Source organism: Moschus berezovskii, chromosome 2 (genome assembly GCF_049115385.1).
Source record: "Moschus berezovskii isolate FMDL1 chromosome 2, NW_MosBer_1.0, whole genome shotgun sequence".
Taxonomy (NCBI): Eukaryota; Metazoa; Chordata; class Mammalia; order Artiodactyla; family Moschidae; genus Moschus; species Moschus berezovskii.
The window spans coordinates 97059369-97079754 of NC_142461.1; the positions used below are offsets into that span (position 1 = coordinate 97059369).

Consider the following 20386-nt stretch of genomic DNA (forward strand, 5'->3'; position numbering starts at 1 on the left):
CTTTTGAACTGTGGTGTTGGAGAAGACACTTGAGAGTCCCTTGGACTGCGAGGAGATCCAACTAGTCCATCCTAAAGGAGATCAGTCCTGGGTGTTCATTGGGAGAACTGATGTTGAAGCTGAAACTCCAATAATTTGGCCACCTGATGAGAAGAACTGACTCATTTGAAAAGACCCTGATTCTGGGAATATTGAAGGTGGGAGGGGAATCGGACGACAGAGGATGAGATGGTTGGATGGCATCACCCACTCGATGGACTTAAGTTTGAGTAAGCTCTGGGAGTAAGTTCCAGGGTGATGGACAGGGAAGCCTGACGTGCTGCAGTCCCTGGGGTCACAAAGAGTCGGACATGACTGAGCGACTGAACTGAACTGAACTGATTCATCAGTCTTTAGGAAGTCAGGTGGCAAATTCCAGTGAATAGATTGAGACGGTGAAGTTAGCATGGGATCTAAGAAGAGGCTCTGGATTAAAAGTTACTTCGTTTTTTATGGGGTAAGTGGTGTATTTCAGCAATTGAAATTAACTTTTAATTTAAATTAATTTATTTATACTTATTTTAATGTAGTCTTTTATTTTAAAATATAATCACCTCCTTAAATAACTCACCGTATTTCTTTTAAGCATAACACCATGGGATTTCTTCTCTGATAATTCCGTTCCGTTCCGTACCGTCGCTCAGTCGTGCCCGACTCTATGCGACCCCATGGACTGTAGCCTACCGGGCTTCTCCGTCCATGGGATTCTCCAGGCAAGAATACTGGAGTGGGTTACCGTTTCCTTCTCCAGGGAGCACCAAAAGATGAATTTTAAGAGCCTGTCTGAGGGATGTCTGTTAAATATGGCAGCTTTTTGGATTGTGGGCAACGTTACTAGGTAGTTAACTTACATGTGATTCTGAAAATAAGAATTTGGAGTAGTTTAAGGGATGCATTTGGAGAGTAGATATGTAGAGTTTCGTAGAGATTTTATGATACAGAGTTTTTTTGGAATACTTCTCAGTTTTGAGCAGATCCGTGGTGCTGTCAAATTCATTTCTCTCCCACATGTTAAGAACCATTGAGTTGAGATATTTGAAATCATGTTTCAATTAACACCTTTTATTTCTGATGTGGATATCTCTAGTATTTTAATATCATTTTTATAATTCAGACTTTTACCTTTTTGGGTTGCACATTTTTATTTTATGCACTTTTAAAAGTTTTAAAGGGTTATTAAAGTGATTGAATGTCTAATATTCATACTTGTGAGCATATCTTAATATACTTGCTAAAAACATTTGTGTAGTCATTATGTTACATTTTTTTCTTTAATATTTTATCAAAGAATGATTTTTTTTAGATACAAATTCATTAATCTTCAGCTGTTTTTATACTTACTATGCGATTTTTAACACCATCAGTGCATAATTGCTAGAGGGTTTTCTTTAACTCTGTCCTTTCCTAAAAGTTCATATTTTCATTTATAGCATCGCAATGAGTTGTAAAAAAAAAAGGTCATCAAATGTAACTTTTGTCATATTAAGTTGGCCAAGGATGGGTATTGGTTTCCTCTATTTTATTAAATTTTAAAAAGTTAGTGAATTTTAATGTTTTAATCACTTACAAGTATATTGATCATCATTTCCCAAGCATAATTTGCTTTCAAGCATGTCTGAAATGACACATATCCTCAAAATGAAAAAAAAAAAAATTCTGGTCCAGGGCAAATGCTTCAAAGGAAATCTTATAGAGTAGAACTAGTTCTTTCAGATAAGAACTAATTTTCATGCATATAAACTGCTTCATTTCCTCTCCAACACTGGATGAACAGCACTTGAATAAATAAGGTTACACTTTTCCACTTGCATTGATTCAGTGTTTTCATAAACAATGATCATAAAAAAGTCGTTTATGATGAGATATGTAAATTTAACATTTTTATCAAATATTTATATATATTCCAATCTTTATTATACCAGTAATACAAATATCTAATGTAAGAGAATTTGGTCAGCTTAGTTTTATATTTGAGGCTTCTTGGGTGGCGATAGTGGTAAAGAATCTGCCTGCCAATGCAGGAGATGCAGGAGACCATGGGTTCAATTCCTGGGTTGAGAAGATACTCTGGAGTAGGAAATGGCAACCCCCTCTTTGGGTTGCCAAGTATTCTTGCCAGGAAAGTCCCATGGGGAGACGATCCTGGTGGGCTACAGTCCATGGGGATGCAAAGAGTCAGACACTACTGAGCTCACACACAGTTTTACATTGAGAAATAAGTAATATTATAATTTCCTGCAACGTCTTTGATTTAATTTAGGATTTAATTATTTAGATTGGTTTTTATTGGAGAAATATTTATTTTTTTGACTTTCTATTTTGTACTGGAGTATAGCTGATTAACAAACAATCTTGTGATCATTTCAGGTGAACAGCAAGGTGACTCGGCCATATATACATGCATGTATCCATTTTCCCCAATACTCCTTCCCATCCAGGCTTCCATATAACATTGAGCAGAGTTCCCTGTGCTAATAGGTCCTTGTTAATCCATTTTAAATATGGCAATGAGAAATATTTATCTTTGAAGTATCAGATACTTTCAGTGTTTCAAAAACTAACTGTAGTAATAATGGGGCATATATTTTGATGAAATGGTGAAATCAGGTGGGGACACTATAATAAACAGGTGATGGAAAATATATACTTTATTTAAAATTACCAATTTTATACATAATATGTGGAAGCAATTCTGAAATACATGGGAAAGACTTAGAATTCTGAACATATTAGCAAAAGCAAATGCAGAGTAATTTTTCTAAACCATGGTTAGCTTTTAAGGATGTAGCTTATTTTTAGCATTTATAATGACAATGTAATAACTGGGTACTTTTTAATTATTAAATTCAGATGAACAGCCAATGAGGCTATTCCTCTTTTTTAACCTCTCACACTAAATTTATTTTTGCTACTTTTATTTCTTTTAAGATAAAAGAATTGTCTTCTCTATGATACTTTTGTATATCACAGAAAAGTTTCTTAAATACATAAATTCATTATTATTTTTCCTTTCTAATAGTTATTACTGCTAAAAAATAGAAGATTGAGTTTACAGCCTATTTTATAAGTAAACATCAAAAGTAATCAAATAGATTTTATAAAATATACTAATTGAATTAAAATACATTTTTACTTATGTCATTATGTAACACAGTAGGCCTTCCCTGGTATTCAGTTCTGTTCCTCAAGAATGTTCAGCTCATGTGACCCCATGGACTGCAGCACGCCAGGCTTCCCTGTCTATCACCAGCTGTTGAAGCTTGGTTGGTTATAGTTTTTCTTCCAAGGAGCAAGTGCCTTTTAATTTCATAGCTGCAGTCACCATCTGAGGTGATTTTGGAGCCCAAGAAAATTAAGTCTGTCACTGTTTCCATTGCTTCCCCTTATATTTGCCATGAAGTGATGGGACTGGATTCCATGATCTTATTTTTCTGAATGTTGAGTGTTAAGCCAACTTTTTCGCTCTCCTATTTCATTTTCATCAAGAGACTCTTTACTTCCTCTTTGCTTTCTGCCATAATAGTGGTGTCATCTGCATATCTGAGGTTATGGATATTTTTCCTGGCAATCTTGATTCCAGTTTGTGCTTCATCCAGCGTGCATTTTGCATGATGTACTCTGCATATAAGTTAAATAAGCAGGGTGACAATACTGCCTTGATGTACTCCTTTCCCAATGTGGAGTCAGTCTGTTGTTTCATGTCCAGTTCTAACTGTTGCTTCTTGACCTGCAAACAGATTTCTCAGGAGGCAGGTAAGGTGGTCTGGTATTCCCATCTCTTTCAGAATTTTCCAGAGTGTTTTGTGATCCACACAATCAAAAGCTTTGGCTTATCAATAAAGTAGAAGTAGATGTTTCTCTTAAACTCTTGTGCTTTTTCAATGATCCAGCAGATGTTGGCAATTTAATCTCTGGTTCCTCTGCCTTTTCTAAATCCAGCTTGAACATCTGGAGGTTCATGGTTCATGTACTGTTGAAGCCTGGCTTGGAGAATTTTGAGCATTACTCTGCTGGCATGTGAGATGAGTGCAATTGTGTGGTAGTTTGAACATTCTTTGGCATTTATTTCTTTAGGATTGGAATTAAAAACTGACCTTTTCCAGTCCTGTGGCCACTGATGAGTTTTCCAAATTTGCTGGCTAATGGAGTGCATCACTTTCACAGCATCGTCTTTTAGAATTTGGAATTCCATCACCTCCACTAGCTTTGCTCATAATGATGCTTCCTAAGTCCCACTTGACTTCGCATTCCAGGATGTCTGACTCTAGGCCAGTGATCACACTATCATGTTATTTGGGTCATTGAAATCTTTTTTGTATAGTTCTTCTGTGTATTCTTGTCACCTCTTAGCATCTTCTGCTTCTTTTTAGTCCATACCATTTCTGTGCTTTATTGTGGCCATCTTTGCATGAAATGTTCCCTTGGTATCTCTAATTTTCTTGAAGAGATCTCTAGTCTTTCCCATTCTAATGTTTTCCTCTATTTCTTTGCATTGATCACTGAGGAAGACTTTCTTATCTCTCCTTGCTGTTCTTTGGAACTCTGCATTCAGATGGATATATCTTTCCTTTTCTGCTTTGCCTTTAGCTTCTCTTTTCTCAACTATTTGTAAGGCCTCCTTAGACAACCATTTTCCCTTTTTGCATTTCTTTTTCTTGGGGATGGGCTTGATCACTGACTCCTGTACAATATTACAAGCCTCTGTCTATAGTTGTTCAGGGACTCTGTCTATCTGTCTGGTGTCTGTCTATCTATCTTCAAGAAGTCAGTCTATCCATTTGTCTGTCTTCCCTGGTGGCTCAGTGGTAAATAATCCACCTGTAAGTCAGTATATGCAGGTTGAATTTCATGGTTTGGAAGATTCCCTGGTGAAGCAAATGACAATCCACTCTAGTATTCTTGCCTGGGAAATAACAAATACCATGGACAGAGGAGACTGGTGGTTATAGTCCATGGGGTCACAAAGAGTCAGACATGACTGAGCAACTCAACAACAACAGTGTGACACAATATTCATTTTAGAGTCAAGGGCATTTAGTATGTGTCTTTTTGGAATTGTAAAGAAATTTTTCAGTTAATGACTGTGTATAAGTAATTACACAGAATATAGAGGGGACAAGACTGTAGATCCTGGCAATCTTGGGAAATGAAAAAAGTACAAGGAAGTATGGAGATAACAGAATTTTGGTATACTTGCCTTGTCTATGAGGCAGGATATTGCCTTCAAAATGCTGAGCTTGCTTTTTTCTAATTAGTCCATAACAAGTTGCAAACTGAGAAAGATTTTATGAGCACTTTTAATTGGAATTTAGGAGAAAGGAATTCTTAGGGTTTCTGCTGTTTCACTTTCCCATGATTTCCTTTCTCATCCTCCATCTGCCTGGAAGTTTGGAGAGTAGATTGGGAAGGAGCTTGAATAAAAGCAGTTGTTCACTATCGGTCATGATAAAAAAGCATATATAACATACTGATATACATATAATTAATGAATTAATTTGTAAACTATTGATTTAAATTTATTGCATTTGGAGCTGAATATTTCAGACATGTTTTAGTAAATTTTAGCCCTAATATTTTGGAAAACATGTTTTTTCCATACTTAATATAGGAAACATTCTTTCAATTATGTGATCATATCTCTACAGTATGATTCAGAAAGGACAGATAAGTACTTTACAAAATCTTAGTCTAACTGAAGAAAAAATATATATATAGAGAGGCAGATATAGAAATATGTACAATATTAGTTTTAAAAAATTACTATAGTTAAATGCTGATAATACCAGAAAAAGATGGCAGTACTAAGTGTTTAGCAATGTTCTGCAGATTATTAAACATTTATTATTTTTTTCCTGTATATTCATGTTTTGTAGCAATCCATTGGTAATAAATGCTGCAGTCCTTGCTGTTGCACAGTCGGACATGACTGAGCAACTGAACAACAACTTCCACATTTAGAAAAATTAGGTTTTCAGAAAAGCAGAATTGTGTTCTGGTGTTCTATTTTTAAATGACATCACACATACCAATCACTCGGCTTCTAAATATTCCAAAGAAAAATTTTCAGAATTCTCTTCAACCAATTTTCTCTCTCTCTCTCTCTCTCTCACACACACATACAAACACACACACACAGACAAACATCATCAAATTGGAAAGATGCAGTTGGGGCATGAGCTAAATTTGTCTGAATGATCAGAATGGTAAATGAAGCTTGAAAACACCTCTTCATATATAATGCATATAAACAAAAATTTTTGTGCAAGTAGGATCTTTTCAAAGTTTTCACTGAGAATATGTCAATTGAATCAGAATAGGCCTCATTTAAGTAGGCCTTACCTTAATAGGTAAATCGGAAAGGCCTTATTTACCTTTGACTATGTATTCCTGGACTTTGTGTGAGTATGAGTGTGTTCATGTGTCAAGCTTAAGCAAATATTCTTTTTTTTACCTTTTTATTCAATATCACATGGCTTTCTTAGTTTACCCATGTTGATTTTGTCTGCTGTCAAAAATTATTGACCCAGTACAAGCCAGACAGCTGTCAACAATCCTGTGAAGGTCATTACTTACGTTCCTCTTTGCTGTCACCTTGACAAACCCGCTTTATCGTTTGTCTCTATTTCACTTTCCTTCCTCTCCCATTCTGTGCCACTGACCTCATACTTTTTACTCGTCTGTGTGATGAAGGATATTGAAAAGCAATAACCTTATTAATTGAATCAGTAACCACTCTACCCCCACCTCTGTTGTTTGGTGTATTAGACTTTAGGAGTGTTTCATTTCTTTTCTTTTTTTTTTTATTGGAGGCAAATTACTTTACATTAATATATTGGTTTGTTTTGCCATACATTGACACGAATACGCCCCGGGTGTACATGTGTTTCCCCTCTTGAACCCCCTTCCCACCTCCCTCTTCCCCATATCCTCACTCCAGGTCATCCCCGTGCACCAGCCCCAAGCATCCTGTATCATGCGTCGAACCTGGACTGGTGATTCATTTCACATATGATGATATACATGCTACAATGCCATTCTCCCAAGTCATCCCACCTTCACCCTCTCCCACAGAGTCCCAGAGACTGTTCTATATTCATTTCTTAAATATTTTTTCTTTTGAAGTATATCCTTTAGTGATGCTTTTTCAGAGAATTAAACGTTTTTTGTATAAACGTGCTGAATATTTCAATCATAGCTGCTCTGAGTCAGTTGTTAAATTTAATGAACAGACTAAGTTGACAAAAGGAAACTAAAGAGAGAAAGGAGATTGCCTTTCTGTTAACCATTAGGCAATAAAAATCAGTGTGAATATGGAGCTTTAATGGCAGAGAACCAAAGACTAACTCAGTGGACTGCTTCTTTCACAAACTCTGTTCCCTGCATGCCAACTCATGGATATAGTTTACTTTGTTCATTGGTTTGTTCTTAATTATTCTTCATAAAGAAAAGGAATTTTCTTTCAAAAATAAATTTTGAAAGAAAGATACCAAATGTGATAATCTGTAAAATGTGTTATTTTCTAAATCTTTATTGAAGTAACTTTATGTCTGCTTATACAAGATGATTAATTAAAAGCTAAAGGTTTCTGAAAAAGTTTTACAACTTTATTTTATAGTCACATTATACAGATCACATTTTGAAAAAAATAAATGTCAAAAATATTAAGTAATAATTCATTTTTTGTTAAAATATAGTTAATGATCAGTTACAGCTTCCATATTACTATGCTGTTACCAAGATTGCTATGTAGAACTGAGATACTTAAAGGCCAAAGCAATGCAACAAATATTGCTTTCAAGAATAAATGATAGATTTCTATTTTGTAATTTTTGTCTGGTAGACTAAAGCTCTAGTGCAGGAAGTGGTTTCTGCCAGTATCACTTAGAGGGTATTGGTTTTTATTTTGTTTATTTATCTGTTTATTTTTGGCTTCTCTGCATCTGTGTTGCTGTGTGTGGGTGTTCTCTGGATGTGGTGATTTCTCTTGCTGCAGAGCATGGACTGTAGGCATACAGGCTTCAGTAGTAGTAGTGCACAGGCTCAGTTGCTCCACAGCATGTGGAATATTCTTAGACCAGGGATTGAACTTCTGTCTCCTGCATTGGCAGGCAGATTTTTAACTGCTGAACCACCAGTGAAGTTTGAGAGTGATGTCTTTTACAATTTAAAATACTAAACCTCTTTCAAACTTTTAGCCTATTACATTATAAAGATTTAAGTGTTAAACATGGGTAGTTTTCCCTTAAGACAATTAAGTACTATGTAAATATAAATGATATAACAGCTTTAGTAACTGAGATTAATTTTATTTAATTATTATTATGGGTTTAATCATTATAACATGTATGCATACGTTGGTCTCTTTTGGTGAACAGTAATTTTCTTATATATTTGAGACGAGATATTCTCCCTTCTTCTCTGTGGTCTAAGAGAGGTTTATCTTTTTTTCTCCTTTGTTTCAGGGAATGTAGGAAAGCCTACAGTTTAAGAGCATGGGCTTGTCTTTGGAGGGGACCAAAGCTTTGTGACTTTAGCAACAGGGGCTAGTGTAATGCCCTAATCTTTACTTTCTTCCTATGTGAAATCGAAATGATAATATTTCTCTCAATGAGGTGTCATAAGGATTGGATCCGTCCCATTATGTGTGTGGGCTCAGTGGCTTCAGTCATGTATGACTGTTTCTGACCTCATGGACCATAGCCTGCCAGGCATCTCTGTCCGTGGGATTTCCAAGCAAGAATACTGGAGTGGGTTGCCATGCCTTCCTCCAGGAGATCTTCCTGACCCAGAGATCATACTCATGTTCTGCATTTGCAAGCAGATTATTTACCACTGGGCCACCCTGGAAGCCCCATCATAAGGATTCAGCTCAGTTCTGTTCAGTCTCTCGGTCATGTCCAACACTTTGCAACCCCAGGAATCGCAGCACACTAAGCCTCCCTGTCCAACACTAACTTCCGGAGTTCACTCAAACTCATGTCCATCGAGTCGGTGATGCCATCCAGCCATCTCATCCTCTGTCGTCCCCTTTTCCTCCTACCCCAATCCCTCAGAGCATCAGATCTTTTCCATTGAGTCAACTCTTTGCATGAGGTGGCCAAAATATTGGAGTTTCAGCTTTAGCATCAGTCCTTCCAATGATCACCCAGGACTGATCTCCTTTAGGATGGACTGGTTGGATCTCCTTGCAGTCCAAGGGACTCTCAAGAGTCTTTTCCAACACCACAGTTCAAAACCATCAATTCTTCAGCGCTCAGCTTTCTTCACAGTCCAACTCTCATATCCATACATGACCACTGGAAAAATCATAGCCTTGACTAGACGGACCTTTGTTGGCAAAGTAGTGTCTCTGCTTTTTAATATGCTATCTAGGTTGGTCGTAACTTTACTTCCAAGGAGTAAGCGTCTTTTAATTTCATGGCTGCAGTCATCATCTGCAGTGATTTTGGAGCCCAAAAAAATAATGTCAGTCACTGTTTCCACTGTTTCCCCATCTATTTCCCATGAAGTGATGGGACCAGATGCCATGATCTTAGTTTTCTGAATGTTGAGCGTTAAGCCAACTTTTTCACTCTCCTCTTTCACTTTCATCAAGAGGCTTTTTAGTTCCTCTTCACTTTCTGCCATAAGGGTGGTGTCATCTGCATATCTGAGATTATACAGCAGATGTTGGCAATTTGATCTCTGCTTTATTTTGGGGGAAGCTCCAAAATCACTGCAGATGGTGACTGCAGCCATTAAATTAAAAGACACTTACTCCTTGGAAGGAAAGTTATGACCAACCTAGACAGCAGTGTGTCAGAGGGCAGACACACTGAAATCATAATCACAGAAAACTAGCCGATCTGATCACATGGACCACAGCCGAATGTGGTCCACTGGAGAAGGGAATGGCAAACCACTTCAGTATACTTGCCTTGAGAACCCCATGAACAGTATCAAAAGGCAAAATAATAGGATACTGAATGAGGAATTCCACAGGTCGGTAGGTGCCCAGTATGCTACTGGTGATCAGTGGAGAAATAACTCCATAAGGAATAAAGGAACGGAGCCAAAGCAAAACGAATACCCAGTTGTGGATGTGACTGGTGATAGAAGCAAGGTCCGATGCTGTAAAGAGCAATATTGCATAGGAACCTGGAATGTTAGGTCCATGAATCAAGGCAAATTGGAAGTGGTCAAACAGGAGATGATAAGAGTGAACGTAGACATTCTAGGAATCAGTGAACTAAAATGGACTGGAATGGGTGAATTTAACGCAGATGACCATTATATCTACTACTGTGGGCAGGAATCCCTTAGAAGAAATGGAGTAGCCATCATGGTCAACAAAAGAGTCCGAAATGCAGTACTTGGATACAATGTTAAAAACGACAGAATGATTTCTGTTCGTTTCCAAGGCAAACCATTCAATATTACAGTAATCCAAGCCTATGCCCCAACCAGTAAAGCTGAAGAAGCCGAAGTTGAACGGTTCTATGAAGACCTACCAGACCTTTTAGAACTAACACCCAGAAAAGTCCCTTGGACTGCAAGGAGATCCAACAAGTCCATTCTAAAGGAGATCAATCCTGTGTGTTCATTGGAAGGACTGATGCTAAAGCTGAAACTCCAATACTTTGGCCACCTCATGCGATGAGCTGACTCACTGGAAAAGAGTCTAATGCTGGGAAGGATTGGGGCAGGAGGAGAAGGGGATGACAGAGAATGAGATGGCTGGATGGCATCACAGACTTGATGGACATGAGTTTGAGTGAACTCTGGGATTTGATAATGGACAGGGATTCCTGGCGTGCTGTAATTCATGGGGTTGCAAAGAGTTGGACATGACTGAGTGACTGAACTGAACTGAACTGAAGACAGCATATTAAAAAACAGAGGCATTACTTTGCCAACAAAGATCCATCTAGTCAAGGCTATGGTTTTCCCAGTAGTTGTGTATGGATGTGTGTGTTGGGCTATAAGGAAAGCCTATCGCCGAAGAATGGATGCTTTTGAACTGTGGTGCTGGAGAAGACTCTTGAGAGTCCCTTGGACTGCAAGGAGATCCAACCAGTCCATTCTAAAGGAGATCAGTCCTAAGTGTTCATTGGAAGGACTGATGTTGAAGCTGAAACTGCAATACTTTGGCCACCTCATGCGAAGAGCTGACTCATTTGAAAAAACCCTGATGCTGGGAAAGATTGAAGGCGGGAGGAGACGGGGATGATGGAAGATGAGATGGTTGGATGGCATCACTGACTTGATGGACATGATTTTGAGTAAACTCCGGGAGTTGGTGATGGACAGGGAGGCCTGGCGTGCTGCAATTCATGGAGTCGCAAAGAGTCACACATGACTGAGTGACTGAACTGAACTGATAATACATAAAATTATAGTAATCAAAGAGTAACTTTTATTTCATCAACATTTATTTAGAACCAGCAATGCTCCAGTTACATGTTGAATAGATTACAAATGATGGTTGTACCATTCTTGCTTTGGAAGGGATCAGATCTTCTCAGAGAGCAAGAGAAATGAGAGAGACAGGAAGAGAGGAAAAGAGACAGAAAGAGAGGAGAGCAATATGTGTGTGAGTATGTGAGCGAGACAGAGAGGGGGAGAGAGAGAGGCGGGAACACATGTTTCAGAGCGACACGATAATGTCACTAATAGAGTAGTATATCCTATTATATAAGGGAATACAGAGAAGGAAATATCCTACTTTGGGAAGGCCAGAGAGGAATTTACTCATGAGGAATTATTTGAACTGAATTACTAAAAGGACTTTTTGAGGCACACAAAGGAGGGATTTTTATAAAAGGGAAAACAAGGTACAAAAGTAGGAGACAGCCTGCCACATTCTGGGCATAATAAGTATTTCAGTATTGGGAAAGGTGTGTATGTGTTTGCACATGTATGTGTGTATATGGTGTGATAGAGAGGATTATGTGTCAAGTGATTTGACTGCTGGCTACTGAGACAGATTACTTTCACAAATGACTTAGTTTTATCCCACAGTGATGCAGAACTATTTTAATCAAAGGGGACATAATAGGATTAACATCATAGAAACTGGCATCAGTGGGAAAGATGTTGGAAGAGGGAAAATCTGGTAATAGTAAATGTGTGCATGCTCAGTCTTGTCTAACTCTTTCATGCCTAGTTGCTCAGTCATGTCCGACTCTTTGTGACCTCAGGGACTGTAGGCGGCCAGACTCCCCTGTCCATGGAATTTTCCATGCAATATTGGAATATAATACTTTAGTATCTCCTGCATTACCAGGAAGATTCTTTACCACTGACTTACTGATTCTTTGCAGCCTGCCAAAAGTAGATGGGCTTTAGTCCCAGTCAATAGAATTGAAGATGGAGGAGAGGAACCTGATTATTGCTGAAGTGAGTTAGCTGGAGTGAGAGGGGATGGGTCCAGTGAGGGAACCAGAGTTCTGGTTTGCGCAGTCTCTCAGGTGTGGGCTACAGAAGGTTTGTAGTGATGATGCTCTTGTTTTATCCATATGTATTACATGTGATGCACATCTATGCAGAAGCTTTCCTTTAGGATTTCCTCTTTTTGGAACAGAAAGATTAGTATGAATAATTTCTCAATATCAAAGAAAAACTGGCCTTTTTTGGTAGACAGAATCATAGCCCTTCCTCCTGAAGATGTTCACATATGCCTCTCAGAGCCCGTAATTAAATGTTACACTACAAGGCAAGGGGGAATTAAAGTGAAAGGTGGAATGAAAGCTGTTAACAAGATGATTTTAAAGTTGTGTGAGTCTCCATGATTTCCAACTTCCTTAATAAAGCTATCTCTCCTTTTATTCCCCACCCCAAATCAATAAATTAGGGAGAGTATCTTGAGTTATCTGGGTGGGCCCCGTACAATCACTGGGGTCCTAAAATGTGGAGGAGAAAAGCAGAAGAGTCAGTGTCAGTTGATGATTTGTGAGACTCAACCAACCCTTGCTGGCTTTGAAGATGGAAAGGGGCCATGAACTGAGGAATTAAGGTATAATCATTTTTATAAAATGAAAAAAATCAAGAAAATGAATTTTCCCCTACAGCTTCCAGAAAGGAATGCAGCCTAGATGAATCAAGCCTAGACCTTGATTTTTAGCATGGAGACACTCATTTCAGATTTCTGATTTACATCCCTGGGTTGGGAAGATCCCCTGGAGAAGGAAATGGCAACCCACTCCAGTACTCTTGCCTGGAGAATCCCATGGAGGTAGGTAGCCTGGTAGGCTACAGTTCATGGGGTCGCAAAAAGTAGGACATGACTGAGAGACTTCACAATGACGATGACGAAGATAATACATTTATTTTAGACTCCTGAATTTGTGATAGTTACAGCAACACTAAGAAATCATTTCACCCTGGTACAACACTGAGCCTTATGACTGTAACTTTTGGCCTACAATCTTGTGTTCAATTATTTACATGAATTTTACAAGTGTTACATTTAGTACTAAAACATCACTCACAGTTTTCCAAAAAAGTCTTACCTTTGAATTTTAGTCTTTTGCTGATGGTAAAAGCAGTCTAGAGAGAAAAAAAGAAGTAACACAACAATAAAACAGAAATACAGATGCATGAATTAGCCATGAGGACTGTTTAGAAATTTATACTTAAGTAATCGTGCTGTGATTCATGGGGTCGCAAAGAGTCGGACACGACTGAGTGACTGAACTGAACTGAACTGAATGTGCATTTTAATTACTGAAATGATAGAATTAAACAGCATGCAAGGTCTTGGCTTTTTATTGACTTGCTTCTTGGCTACTGATGATATAGTAAGACAAAAATAGATCTTAAAGGGAAAAATAAATATTTGGATACTTTTATTCATCTGAACTATATAGTAATTTATTTACTGTTGCTGTATCTATAGATAGAGGTTAATAATCTAAGTGTGGAGCACATCTGTGATTTTTTATTTCTCCCATTTTACTTGCCCTATACTTAGTGGGAGCTCAGTAAAGACTTAATGAATTCAATTATTTTTATTTAGTGTTTTATTGGGTCAGACTAACAACGGTGAACTGGTGTGTCCTGCTGGGCAGAATGTTCAGTGGTTTTGAGTTCTGCAAAGTTTTCTCAAGTGAGTATATAATTCTTTGTGCCTTTAAAGATGTTCTTGTGATTATTTGCCCTGTCAGTGAAATTGAATTAAGTATATTGCTGTTTTATTTGTGATATTTTAGGAGCTTCTTCTTGCTCATGTGCATTGTGATTATTGGAAAGTGTTACTTGATGACGTAGTTTAATGAAGCACTGTAGTGCTTGAGAAGAATAATTATGGAGCCAGAATACCAGGTTAAATGTGGTTCTGGTATCTGCTTACCATATAATTCTGGTCAAATTCCTTATCCTTTATATCCCTCACTTTCCTTATGTGTGAAATGATGATAATAATAGTGCCTATGTGAGAAGGATGTTGGAAAAATCAAGTGAGTTAGTGTATTTAAGATACTCAGGACAAGATAAGTACTAGACAAATGTTCAGTCAGTTCAGTTCAGTTCAGTCATTCAGTCGTGTCCAACTCTTTGCGACCACATGGACTGCAACGCTCCAGGCCTCCCTGTCCATCACCAACTCCTGGAGTTCACTCAGACTCATGTCCATTGAGTCAGTGATGCCATCCAGCCATCTCATCCTCTGCCTTCTCCTCCTCCCGCCTTCAATCTTTCCCAGCATCATGGTCTTTTCAAATGAGTTAGCTCTTCACATCAGGTGGCCAAAGTGTTGGAGCTTCAGCATCAGTCCTTCCAATGAATATTCAGGACTGATTTCCTTTAGGATGGACTGGTTGGATCTTCTTGCAGTCTAAGGGACTGTCAAGAGTCTTCTCCAACACCACAGTTCAAAAGCATCAATTCTTCAGCTCTCAGCTTTCTTTATAGTCCAACTCTCACGTCTATACATGACTACTGGAAAAACCATAGCCTTGACTAGCGAGACCTTTTTGTCAAAATAATGTCTCTGCTTTTTAATATGCTGTCTAGGTTGGTCATAGCTTTCCTTCCAAGGAGTAAGCATTAGCCATAATTATTTACTCTACACATGATTGCAAATGGATGAAACATCCATTTTAAACTGTTATGAAATATAGCATATTCATATTCCTACAAAGCTTGTGAAAACATACATACACACACAGACACACTCTTTCACCTCCAGCATGTATTTTATAGATTAGAAAATTGGTGGCAAAATAACATGATAAAATATCTGCTAATAAAACTGTGTCCCCAGCTGCCTGTCTGGTGCCATGCATGGGAACTAATAAAATGTTCCCTTTCAGTCTGCCTCAGTGAAAGACTGGGAAGAGAGATAGTTTCTTTACAGTATTCTACTCAGATCAATCATTTACAAAGAATCCTTATTTATTTTGTTTACTTTCTTAGTTGACCAGTGTATGTGAAGATACAGAAAGAGAATAAGGCTTAAAATTACTTCAACCAAAATTTCATACATCTTTTGAATGAAGAGCTCCACATTTAAATCATGAAAGAGTGATTTTAGCATGTTTTGGTGAAGAAACACTCACAGGTGACTTTAAAGCAATGGACTTGGACTTCAGTATCTTTGGAATAGTCATGGATGTTAACATCTTTATCTCGTCTGCCAGTGCATTTTGCATGAGTCCAGTGAGTTTTTAAAAAATGAGCTTAAATAATATTCCCAGATCTATACCTTGTTTTTCAGTCTTTTTGTTTCACTTGGAATCAGATAGAGACGAGGAAACAGGTTGTTTTTTCATGACATAGTAAGAGAATGACTCCTTAGTACATGTATTTCTGCCACCACTAACTTCTTGGATTAACCACAAAATTGTAATATTTCCACGTCTTTAAAAGATACATAGAAGATACTGTGACTAAATCACAGTTTTAAGTGTTATATAAATGTAAACTTGTTAAATCCTCATAAAAACTCTGTCAAGTAGACACTATGATTTTCCACGTAGAGCAGAAGAAAATGAGGCGCAGAGAGGTGCAATAACTTGCCAAGTGTCTCACAGTTACAAAGTGAAGGAGTCATATCTGAACTCAGTAACCTTCTACTCTACTTTTCTCGACTACAGTAGACAGTGTATTATTTTTTCTTCCCATACAAGAAACTCATTAGTAATTATTTCCATTATTCTATTTTTTAATGTCCAGTTTAAATTCTGTGTATGCTACAGACTTAGAATGCATTTGGATTACTATGCTTTTATTGAATTCAGTGGAGAAAGCTATTTCTCAAACATATCATAATGAAATTCAATTTGGATTTATGAACAAGTGATTGAAGAGTTTGGAACTCTTTCCAAATTATAAACTTTAAAATCTAAGTTTTATTTTTTCTTTCTGGAAGATAAATTTGGAAGTTTATAATATACTTCATTAAATTTTAGGGTATTACTTTAATGATATATCAATAATTGTGGCAAGGGTAATTTGTTTTTCCAACTGGTACTGTTACCAAGGATTTTCAAACAATTTTTAATATTTACAAGTTCTCATTTATCACAGAAATATTATTTATGACCATTTCTAAACTGGAAACCTGGTAGGCTGCAGTCCACGGGGTCATGAAGAGTCAGACACGGCTGAGCGACTTCACTTTCACTTTTCACTTTCATGCATTGGAGAAGGAAATGGCAACCCTCTCCAGTGTTCTTGCCTGGGGAATCCCAGGGACAGTGGAGCCTGGTGGCTGCCATCTATGAGGTCGCACAAAGTTGGAAACGACTGAAGCCACTTAGCAGCAGCAGCAGCTAAACTGGAAAAAATTCTATTTAGCTTATCTATCTGAAGCAAAAAGCTATTGGTATTATATAAAAGAAAACAAAAAACTTTTGAGTGGAAAACAGGTATGACTTCTGTAATAAAAATTCAGGTTGTGTAAGGAGAATAATTGAACCAAAATGAAAGACAAATATCCTTTCTAAAAGGCAGAATACTATTTAAATCCTGTAATGTAAAATATAGTCCCAGTTGACTGCCAAAGTTTGTACTTTTGGCCAGGTTACCTACCTCCCTGTGTCTATTTCCTAGTTAATAAAATGATCCTAAAAATAAAAGTAACTGTGGAATCATGAGAATTGAGTGATTCAGTATGCAAGCATTTAGAATAGTGCCTATAACATACTAGTTACATTTTGCTGTTGTTGGAGTGATTAATGGTGGTGGATAGGAGGAAGGAGAGAAGGGCTAGGAGGGGGAGAACTTTACTGGATTGTGATCTAATGTGCAGATAGTACAGGCAGCATCGTATGAGTAAAACATTCCTCCAAATGTTTTTGTCAACTGTTCTCCCATAGAGAATATATGATGATTAAATAAACTGTGTAATGGTAAATTTCGTGTAAATGGTAAAGATATATGGTAAAATTATCAGTATTAGTTTACTATGGATGCCATAACAAGATATCCCAAACTGGATAGAATAAACAACAGGAATTTATTTTTTTTAACAGTATTGCAGACTAGATGTCCAAGAGCTGGGTGGCAAGTTTAGTCTCTCCTGAGGTCTTTGTCCTTGATTTGCGAATGGCCATTCTCACTGTGTCCTCACATAGTGTTTCATCTGTCTGCAGTCGTTCCATATCTCTGTGTGCAAACTTCCTCTTCATATAAGGGCATCAGTCAGATTGAATTAAAGCCTAACCTAATGGCCTCGTTTTACTTCATACCACCTTTAAAGTTCCTATCTCCATATGTAGTCACATTCTAAAGACTAGGGGTTAGGAATCGATTCAAAAAATGAATTATAAAGAATGCAATTCAGCCCATAAGAGTCATAGTTAGGGTAGATTAATTTAAGACCAATCACTAAGTATGTGCACCAGCCTTGTTGTTGTTGTTTAGTTGCTCAGTTCTGCCTGAATCTTTGCAACCCCATGGGCTGCAGTACGCCAGGTTTCCCTGTCCTTCACCATCTCCTGGAGTTTGCTCAAACTCATATCCATTGAGGCACTGATGCCATCCACCATCTCATCCTCTGTTGTCCCATTCTTCTCCTGCCTTCCGTCTTTCCAGATCAGTCTTTTCCAGTGAGTCGGCTCTTAGCATCACGTGACCAAAGTATTGGAGCTTCAGTTTCAGCATCAGTCCTTCCAATGAATATTCAGGACTGATTTCCTTTAGGATTGGCTGGTTGGATCTCCTTGCAGTCCAAGGGGCTGCCAAGAGTCTTCTCCAGCACCACAGTTTGAAGGCATCAGTTCTTCGGCACTCGGGCTTTTTTATTGTCCAGGTCTTACATCCATACATGACTTCTGGAAAAACCATAACTTTGATATGCGGACTGTTGTTTGCAAAATGATATCTCTGCTTTTTTTTTAAAAAATTATTTTAATTGGAGGCTAATTGCTTTACAATATTGTAGTGGTTTTTGCCATATGTTGACATGAATCAGCCATGGGAGTACATGTGTCCTCCATCCTATACCCCCCTCCTACCTCCATCCCTATCCCATCCCTCAGGGTCATCCAAGTGTACCGGCCCTGAGCACCCATACATGTTTCAGTGCTATCCTCTCAAATCATCCCACCCTCGCCTTCTGCCACAGAGTCCAAAAGTCTGTTCTTTACATCTGTATCTCTTTCGTTGTCTCGCATATAGGGTCATCGTTACCATCTTTCTAAATTCCATGTATATGCATTAATATACTGTATTGGTGTTTTTCTCTGACTTACTTCAATCTGTATAATAGGCTCCAGTTTCATCCACCTCATTAGAATTGATTCAAATGCATTCTTTTTAATAGCTGAGTAATATTCCATTGTGTATTTGTACCACAGCTTACTTATCCATGCGTCTGCTGCTGGACACCTAAGTTGCTTCCATGTCTTAGCTATTGTAAACAGTGTTGCAATGAACATTGAGGTACACGTGTCTCTTTCAATTCCAGTTTCCTTGGTGTGTATGCCCCACAGTGGGACTGCTGAGTCGTATGGCAGTTCTATTTCCAGTTTTTTAAGGAATCGCCACACTATTCTCCATAGTGGCTGTACTAGTTTGCATTCCCACCAACAGTGTAAGAGGGTTCCCTTTTCTGTGCAACTTCTCCGCCATTTATTGCTTATAGACTTTTTAAAAATTTATTTATTTTAGTTGGAGGCTAATTACTTTACATTATTGTATTGGTTTTGCCATACATTGACATGAATCTGCCCCGGGGTGTACATGTGTTCCCCATCTTGAACCCCCCTCCCACCTCCCTCCCCATCCCATAAAGAAAAACACCAATACACTATACTAACGCATATATATGGAATTTAGAAAGATGGTAATGGTAACCCTGTATACGAGACAGCAAAAGAGACACAGATATATAGAGCAGTCTTTCGGACTCTGTGGGAGAGGGCGAGGGTGGGATGATTTGGGAGAATGGCATTGAAACATGTATATTATCATATGTGAAATGAATCACCAGTCCAGGTTCAATGCATGATACAGGATGCTCGGGGCTGGGAGACTTTTTGATAGCAGCCTTTCTGAGTGGCGTGAGATGGTACCTCATTGTGGTTTTGATTTTCATTTCTCTGATAATGAGTGATAATGAGCATCTTTTCAGGTGTTTGTTAGCCATCTGTATGTTTTCTTTAGAGAAATGTCTGTTTAGTTCTTTGGCCCACTTTTTGATTGGGTCATTTATTTTTCTGGAATTGAGCTACATGAGTTGCATTTATATTTTTGAGATTAATTCTTTGTCAGTTGCTTCGTTTGCTATTATTTTCTCCCATTCTGAAGCCCGTCTTTTTACCTTGCTTTTCACCTTTCTTTCGTTGTGCAAAAGTTTTTAAGTTTAATTATGTCACATTTGTTTATTTTTGCATTTATTTCCATTACTCTGGGAGGTGGGTCATAGAGGATCCTGCTGTGATTTATGTCAGAGAGTGTTTTGCCTATGTTTTCCTCTAGGAGTTTTATAGTTTCTGGTCTTAAATTTACATCTTTATTCCATTTTTTTAATTTTTGTGTATGGTGTTAGAAAGTGTTCTAGTTCCATTCTTTTACAAGTGGTTGACCAATTTTCCCAGCATTACTTGTTAAAGAGATTGTCTTTTCCCCATTGTATGTTCTTGCTTCCTTTGTCAAAGATAAGATATCCATAGGTGTGTGGATTTATCTCTGGACTTCCTATTTTGTTCCGCTGATCTATCTTTCTGTCTTTGTGCCAGTACCATACTGTCTTAACAAATGTAGCTTTGTAGTATAGTCTGAAGTCAGGCAGGTTGATTCCACCAGATCCATTCTTCTTTCTCAAGATTGCTTTGGCTAATCAAGGTTTTTTGTATTTCCATATAAATTGTGAAATAATTTGTTCTAGTTCTCTGAAAAATACTGTTAGTAGCTTGACAGGCTG

At 37.8% G+C, this 20386-nt stretch overlaps 1 protein-coding gene across 1 annotated transcript in view; it reads left to right on the top strand.

The window, feature by feature from the left end:
- The window catches only part of KCNJ3 (potassium inwardly rectifying channel subfamily J member 3), a 206441-nt gene that overhangs the window by 93687 nt on the left and 92368 nt on the right, over positions 1–20386 (top strand). The window lies entirely within an intron of this gene.